The following is a 9,150-nucleotide window of genomic DNA, read 5'->3' as shown; positions in this document are numbered from 1 at the left end:
CTATCTCCTGATTTATTTTCTGATCTACATCCTGACTACTGCTCGGGGGCCTGTACATAACTCCCATCAGGGTCTTTTTACCTTTGCGATTCCTCAACTCTACCCACAGAGATTCTATGCCTTCTGATCCTATATCGTTCCTTGCTATCGATTTAACTTAATTCCTTACTAACAATGCAACCCCACCCTCTTTCCCCCTCTGCCTGTCCTATCAATAGGACACGTATCCTTGTATGTTTAGATCCCAGCCCTGATCCCCTTGCAGCACCGTCTCTGTGATGCCCACAAAATCGTACCGGCCAATTTCAATGTGCGCAACAAGCTCATTTACCGTGTTCCGTATACTGCGTGCATTCAGGTACAGCACCCTCAATCCTTCATTGACCACCTCCTTTTACACACTTATTGCCTTTTTTGCTCTGCCTGAGGGTGATGTTGTTCTTTTATTTTGGTTCTCTATTTCCCCTTCAGTCATTACATCTTCCAAGCTCACATTTTGGTTCCCACCCCCCCTGCCATACTAGGTTAAATCCTCTCGAGTGAATCTCGCAAACCTCCTAGCCAGTATATCAGTGCCCCTCCAGTTTAGATGCAACCCGTCCTTCTTGTACAGTTCCCACCTGACCCGGAAGAGATCCCAATGGTCCAAAATTCTGAAACCCTCCCTCCTACACCACCATTTTAGCCACGTGTTTAGCTGCACTATTCTCCTATTTCTCGCCTCACTGGCACGTCGCACAGAGAGTAATCCCGAGATTACAACCCTAGAGGTCCTGCTTTTTAGCTTACTGCCTAACTCCCTGAACTCCTTCTGCAGAACCTCATCACTCTTCCTGCCTATTCAATTCCCTTTGTAATAAATGATGACATTTTATTCGCTTTCCTAATTATTTTCTGTACCTGCATAGTAGCCAGAGTGACTTGACCTCCCATTTTCCTTTCCTCAATATGAAGAAACGCATATCTCTCTCTGCTTGATGTCCTCATTGAGCTTGTGTGTGGTATTATAGGTGGGGACCATATCTGAACCCTCCATCGAACATCATGCATGCAGCTTCAGCATCAATTCACTCCCAGACAGGAAGCTTTAAGAATCTGCATTAATTTCCAAGCATATAAATATTGAGCTATGTGTAATGTAATTTTTATCTTTCTTTGACAATAGTTATTTCAGAGTGCGAAAACAGTTCTTTAAATAGAATACAGCATTTATCAAAATGCAACACTAGAATAAATGTCGTAAATCTAAAAAGACCTTAATAAGTTATAAATCATTGCAAAGTATATATTTGAAACAGCCATTCAAAGGAATGGTGACTAATTTATGCTTCACTGAAAGAATTGCATTCTTTCCAGGAACTAACCACTGAACTGGTTATAGGTCAACATAAACAGGATAATTACAGTTGATGTATGTGATACTTGGAAATAAAGAGAAGGTTGCAAGTGAGTTGCCAGGCAGAATTTCAATGAGAGATTGCCATAAATCAGTCAGTTTAGAATTTCTAGGCCTGACTTTCCTTCCCAACTTCACCTTAAAGACGCCAATCCAAGTCGTGTGAAAAAATATCAGGTGGTGCGATAGGATCAGTTTGTGTTGGATTTTACTCTACAGGATGTGTTGGATCAGGAATGTTCTGAAGTTACTGGCAGTGAAAAAGGGAAGACAGGCAATTTTCTCACAGCACTTTGGATGTGAAGAAAGATGCTCCTTTCTTCTAATTCCATTGTGGGATGTGAGCATTGCTGACATTTGTTGCCCATCCTTAATTGCCTTGAGAAGGTGGGTGTGAGCTATGATTTTGAATCTGGATTAGGTACAGTCACAGTGATGTTCGGAAGAGAGTTCATGTTTTTCACCCTGAGACAGTAAAGTAACAGAGATGTAGCTCCAAGTCAGGCTTAAGTAGGACCTGCAATTGATGGTTTTCCCATGTGCCTACTGCCCTTGTCTTTATATGTGTAGATGGAACGCATTGTTGAAGGACCTTTCGCAGGTTTCTGCGTAGAATCTTGCATACGGTACACAATTGATATTGTGTGCCGGTGGTGGTGAGCGTGAACGTTTAAAACTGTGGTTGAGTTACCAATCAAGTGGTCTGCTTTGTCTTTGATGTTCTTGAGTGTTGTTGGAGCTGCATTCATTCAAGCAACTGGAGAGTATTTCATCAACTCCTGATTGTGCCTTGTTGATGGTGGACAGACTTTGGGGAGTTAGGAGGTGAATTACCAACTGCAGAAGACTTGCTTTTGATTTTGTTTATTAAAAATAATTTTTATTGAAGGTTTTCATAAAATATCAATAACAAAATGAGAAAGAAAAAAGAACCCAACAGGATTAAGTACAAAACACAATCTAAAAAAGCAACCCCCCAAACCTCTCCCTCCCTGTACATAAATAATAAATTAACATTAACACCCCGACTTAACACAACAGGTGTATACACCCCCCCTCCAGTGTAAATAACATAAACAAAAATAAAGTAACCCCCCCCCCCCCCCCCGCCCCCGAGCTGCTGCTGCCATTAACCAATGTCTACCGTTCTGCCAGAAAGTCTAAGAACGGCTGCCACCGCCTAAAAAACCCTTGTACCGACCCTCTCAAGGCGAATTTCACCCTCTCCAATTTAATGAACCCTGCCATATCGCTGATCCAGGATTCCATGCTTGGGGGCCGCGCATCTTTCCACTGAAGGAGACTCCTTCGCCGGGCTACCAGGGACGCAAAGGCCAGAATTCCGGCCTCTTTTGCCCCCTGCACTCCCGGCTCCTCTGCCACCCCAAATATTGCGAGCCCCCAGCCCGGTTTCACCCTGGATCCTACCACCCTCGACACCGTCCTCGCTACGCCGTTCCAAAATTCCTCCAGCGCTGGGCATGCCCAGAACATATGGGTGTGATTTGCTGGGCTCCCTGAGCACCTAACACACCTGTCCTCATCCCCAAAGAACCGGCTCATTCTCGTCCCGGTCATGTGTGCCCTGTGCAACACCTTAAACTGTATGAGGCTGAGCCTTGTGCACGAAGAGGAAGAGTTCACCCTCCCTAGGGCATCTGCCCACGTCCCCTCTTCGATCTCCTCTCCCAACTCCTCCTCCCACTTACCTTTCAACTCCACCACTGGGGCCTCCTCCTCCTCCTGCATCACCTGGTAAGTTTCCGAGATCTTCCACACTCCCACCCCACCCCACCCCCCCCCCCCCCCCCACCATCCCCCCCACCCCCCGAGAGCACCCTGTCCTGTACTGTGTGTGGCCTTAGCCGCGGGAATTCCACCACCTGCCCTTACCTGTAAGAACCTGAAGGTGTTCCCCGGGGGGAGCCCGTACTTCTCCTCCAGCTCACCCAAGCTCGCGAATTTCCTGTCCACAAACAAGTCCCCCGGCTTTCGTATCCCTGCCCTGTGCCACCCCGAAAACCCTCCACTTGTTCTTCCTGGGTCGAACCGGTGGTTCCCCCGTAATGGGGTCCACACCGAGGCCCCAACTTCCCCCCGATGCCGCCTCCACTGCCCCCAAATTTTGAGGGCCGCCACCACCACCGGGCTCGTGGTATACCTCCTTGGAGGGAGCGGCAGCGGCGCCATTGCCAGTGCCCCCAGACTCGGTCCCACACAGGACGCCGTCTCCAGCCTGTTCCATGCAGCCCCCTCCATCACCCACTGGCGCACCACCGTCGCATTGGCGACCCAGTAGTACCCACAGAGGTTGGGCAGCGCCAGCTCCCCCTATCTCTACTCCGCTCCAGGAACACCCTTCCCACCCTCAGAGTCCCCTCGCGCCCACACAAACCCCATTATACTCCTGTTAACCCGCCTGAAAAAAGCCTTCGGGATAAACACGGGGAGGCACTGGAACAGGAACAAAACCCTTGGGAGCACCGTCATTTTGATTGACTGCACCCTACCCGCCAAGGACAGCGGCAATGCGTCCCACCTCTTGAACTCCTCCTCCATGTGCTCCACCAGCCTTGTAAAGTTAAGCCTATGCAGGGCCCCCCCAGCTCCTGGCCACCTGGACCCCCAAATATCTGAAGCTTCTCTCCGCCCTTTTTAGTGGGAGCTCGCCAATCCCCCTCTCCTCGTTCCCTAGCTGAACTACAAACAGCTCACTCTTCCCCATATTGAGCTTGTACCCCGAAAAGTCCCCGAATTCCCTAAGGATCCTCATTACCTCCGGCATTTCCCCCCACCCGGTCCGCCACATACAGCAGCAGGTCGTCCGCATAAAGCGACACCCTATGCTCCTCCCCACCCCGCACCAACCCCCTCCAGGTCCTCGACTCTCTCAGTGCCAGAGCCAGGGGTTCAATCGCCAGTGCGAAGAGCAGGGGGGACAGGGGACACCCCTGTCTCATCCCTCGGTGCAACCGAAAGTACTCGGACCTCCTCCTATTTGTGGCCACACTCGCCATCGGGACCTCATACAACAGCCTAACCCACCTGACAAACCCCTCCCCAAACCCGAACCTCTTCAGCACCTCCCACAGGTACCCCCACTCTACCCTATCGAAGGCTTTCTCAGCGTCCATCGCCACCACTATCTCCGCCTCCCCCTCCCTCACCGGCATCATGATAACGTTCAAAAGCCTACGCACATTCGCGTTCAACTGTCTCCCCTTCACAACCCCTGTCTGGTCTTCATGGATGATGTGCGGCACACAATCCTCAATCCTCGTGGCTAAGACCTTCGCCAGCACCTTGGCATCTACATTTAGCAAGGAAATCGGTCTGTAAGACCCACATAGCAGGGGATCCTTGTCCCGCTTCAGGATCAAGGAGATCGGTGCCCGGGACATCGTCGGGGTAAAGCCCCCCCACTCCTCCCTTGCCTCATTAAAGGTCCTAACTAACAGCGGACCCAACAGGTCCATATATTGTTTATAGAACTCGACCGGGAAACCGTCCGGCCCCGGTGCCTTCCCCGCCTGCATGCTTCCTATCCCTTTGATCAGCTCCTCCAGCCCAATCGAGGCCCCCAGTCCCGCCACCAGTCCCTCTTCCACCTTGGAAACCTCAATTGGTCCAGGAAACGGCCCATCCCTCCCTCCTCCCGTGGGGGCTCGGATCAGTACAATTCCTCGTAGATGTCCCTGAAGACCCCATTGATGCCAACCCCACTCCGCACCACGCTCCCTCCCCTGTCCTTAACTCCCCCGATCTCCCTAGCAGCATCCCGCTTCCGAAGCTGGTGCGCCAGCATCCGGCTTGCCTTTTCCCCATGCTCGTAGACCGCCCCTGGGCCTTCCTCCACTGCACCTCCGCCTTCCTGGTGGTCACCAGGTCGAATTCGGCGTGGAGGTTGCGCCTCTTCCTCAACAATCCTTCCTCAGGCTCTTCCGCATACCTCCTGTCTACCCTCACCATCTCCCCCACCAGCCTCTCCCTCTCCGCCCGCTCCCTCCGCTCCTTGTGGGCCCTAATGGAGATCAGCTCTCCCCTCACCACCGCCTTCAGTGCCTCCCATACCATCCACACTCGGACCTCCCCGTTGTCGTTGGTCTCCAAGTACCTCTATCTATACTTCCTCAGACCCGCTCGCTCACCTCGTCTGCCAACAGCCCCACCTCCAAGTGCCACAGCGGGCGCTGGTCCCTCTCCTCCCCCATCTCCAAGTCCACCCAATGCGGGGCGTGGTCCGAAATGGCTATTGCCGAATACTCGGTATCCTCTACTCTCGCTATCAGCGCCCTACTCAAAATGAAAAAGTCGATTCGAGAATAAGCCTTATGGACATGTGAGAAGAATGAAAATTCCCTAGCCCCCGGCCTTGCAAATCTCCAAGGGTCCACCCCTCCCATTTGGTCCATAAATCCCCTCAGCATTCTAACCGCCGCCAGCTTCCTACCCGTCCTAGACCTGGAGCGATCCAGTGCCGGATCCAACACCGTGTTAAAGTCTCCCCCCATTATCAGGCCCCCCACTTCCAAGTCTGGGATCCGACCCAACATATGCCGCATAAAACCCCCATCGTCCCAGTTCGAAGCATACACATTGACCAGTACCACCCTCTCTCCCTGCAACTTACCACTTACCATTATGTACCTACCGCCATTATCTGTCACAATGCTCGATGCCTCGAATGACACCTTCTTTCCCACCAAGATCCCACCAATCGATTTTTGGCATCTAGCCCCGAGTGAAACACCTGACCTACCCACCCTTTCCACAGTCTTACCTGGTCTGCCACCTTCAGGTGTGTCTCCTGGAGCATAACCACATCCGCCTTCAGCCCCTTCAGGTGCGCGATCACACGGGCCCGTTTAACCGGCCTATTCAGTCCCCTTACATTCCAGGTTATCAGCCGGATCAGGGGGCTACCCGCCCCCCCTCCCCCGGCGACTAGCCATGACCCCTCCTCGGCCAGCCACACGCCCGCACCCCACACCTGGCCCGTTCCCCACAGCGGCATACCCCCGTCTCATACCACTCGCTCCACCTCCTCCTTGACCTTGGCAGCAGCAACTCGATTCCCCCCCATCACCCAACCCCCCCCCCCCCCCAACCCCCCACCCACCCCCCGGCTAGGACCCATCCTAGCTGGTTTACTACCCCCATTGCACTTCTGCAATTCAGCTGACTCCTGCTGACCCCGGCCACTCCTGCCTCCCCTTCGACTGCTCCCATTGTGTGGCACACCCTCCTCTCCCGCTCCCCATCCACAGGCTCTCCTCCTCCCCCCTCCCTTCTAAGCGCGGGAAACAATTCTCACTTCCCCGCTCTGGCCCGCCCCCCCCAGTCTTCAGCGCGGGACAAAAGCCCGCGCTCTCCATCTACCCGGCCCCGCCACCAACCAAAACAGTGCCCAATCCGCCCCATCCACCCTACCCAACCCGCAAGAGAAAAACACAGAGAAAAAGAAACCCAAAAACAATGCAAAGGCCCCCCCACCGAACCAAAAATAGGCATAACATATCCACTGCAGTCCCCAATCGCCCATCCCGACCCTCATGTGTGTCCAGCTTCTCGGCCTGAACAAAGGCCCATGCCTCCTCCGGTGACTCAAAATAATGGTGCCGGTCCTTGTAGGTGACCCACAGTCGCGCCGGCTGCCACATGCCAAACTTCACCCCCTTTCTGTGCAGCACCGCCTTCGCTCGATTGTAGCCAGCCCTCCTCTTCGCCACCTCCGCACTCCAGTCCTGGTATATTCGAACCTCTGCGTTCTCCCACCTGCTGCTCCTCTCCTTCTTGGCCCAACTGAGCACACACTCCCGGTCGACGAACCGATGAAACCGCACCAGCACCGCCCGCGGAGGCTCGTTAGCCTTGGGCCTCCTCGCCAGCACTCTACGGGCCCCTTCCAGCTCCAGGGGTCCCTGGAAGGACCCCGCTCCCATCAGCGAGTTTAACAGGGTGACCACATAGGCCCCCACGTCGGCCCCTCCAGCCCCCTCCGGGAGGACCAGAATCCGCAGATTCTTCCGCCTCAACCGATGCTCCATCTCCTCGAACCACTCCTGCCATTTCTTGTGGAGCGCCTCGTGCGCCTCCACCCTTTACCTTGAGGCCTAAGATCTCGTCCTCATTGTCAGAGATCTTTTGTCGAGCCTCTCGGATCGCCACCCCCTGGGCCGTCTGTGTCTCCAGCAGCTTATCAAAAGAAGCCTTCATCGGCTCTAGCAGGTCCGTTTTAATCTCTCTGAGGCAGCGCTGGATACCCTCCTGTTGCTCCTCCGCCCACTGCCTCCACGCTGCCTGGTCTCCGCCCGCCGCCATTTTGTCCTTCTTCCCTCCATTCTTCAGGTTCACCACCACCTTTTTTGTCGCCCCGCTCCTAGTTAAAAACCATATATTGACGGGGAGCTATTATTAACTCCTTCCCAGAACTTCCGGTTGCGGCTATGCGGAGCTAAGCCACACGATTCGGCAGCTCCCGCTATCACGGACTTTCGGGCTCTTTAGAGGAACCCCAACGGGGAATTTTTTTGATGACGATCCGTGGGGAAGGGAAGAGCAAGGTCCCCCTTTAACCTTTTATGGACCGGACCAGAAGTGAAACGGCGAAAAAAACGGCATTGGAGCAGCGGGAGAAGCGAGGGAAAAAAAGCAAAATGGCGGCGGCCGGGGACAAAGCGGAGTGCGGGCCGGAGCTGCAGGAATTCATCAAGCGCTGCTTCGAGGAGCTGCGGAAGGAGATGCTGGCGCCTATGTTGTCGGCGATTGAAGGACGAGGGATGACCCAGAAGGCCCACGAGGTAAAGATCCAGGAGGTGAAGAAAAAAGTCAATGAGAATGAGGACAAAATCTTAGGCCTGGTGGTGAGAGTGGAGGAACACGAGGCGCTGCACAAGAGGTGGCCGGGAAGATTCGAAAACCTGGAGAACAGGTCAAGGAGAAAGAACTTGCGGATCCTGGGTCTCCCTGATGGAGTGGAGGGGCCGATGCCGGGGCATATGCGAGCACGATGCTTGAAGCGATGATGGGTGCGGAGGCCCCTTCGAGGCCTCTGGAGCTGGATGGGGCACACCGGGTGCTGGCGAGGAGGCCCAAGGCTAAAGAGCCGCCAAGGGCGATTGTGGTGAGGTTTCACCGTTTCACGGACAGAGAGAGGGGTCTTGAAATGGGCCAAGAAGGAGCGGAGCAGCAGATGGGACAATGCGGAGATCCGAATATACCCGGACTGGAGCACGGAGGTAGCAAAGAGGAGAGCGGGTTTCAACCGGGCCAAGGCAGTGTTGCACCGGAAAGGAGTGAGATTCGGAATTCTGCAGCCAGCGTGATTGTGGGTCACACACAAGGATCAGCACCATTATTTGAAACGCCTGAAGAGGCGTGGACCTTTATTCAAACCGAAATGTTGGACTCAAACTGAGGGTTTGTGAGGGTGGGGGGGATGTTTGATGTTTGATGGTTGTTGTATATAGGGTGTAAAGCACGCGCAGGAAATGTTACATGGGCTGGGGGAGAGAGGGGGATTGCGATGGGGGAAAAGAGACAAGGCCGACAGGAGCTGCGCCAGAGGGGGCGGGGTAGGCTTAGGAAAGCGCAGGTTTTTTTCCCGCGCGCGGGAAGAAGGGCAGGAGGGGGAATGGAGGAGTGCACACTGATTGGGAGATTCCCACACGGGGAGGTCAATGGGACGGCGGAGGAAGCCGGGGTCAGCAGGTGTCAGCTGACTTATGGGAGTGATATGGGGGAGCAAAAAAGCT

The sequence above is a fragment of the Scyliorhinus torazame genome, chromosome 4 (genome assembly GCF_047496885.1).
Source record: "Scyliorhinus torazame isolate Kashiwa2021f chromosome 4, sScyTor2.1, whole genome shotgun sequence".
NCBI classification, from domain to species: domain Eukaryota; kingdom Metazoa; phylum Chordata; class Chondrichthyes; order Carcharhiniformes; family Scyliorhinidae; genus Scyliorhinus; species Scyliorhinus torazame.
Note: the sequence above shows the minus strand (reverse complement) of the source record.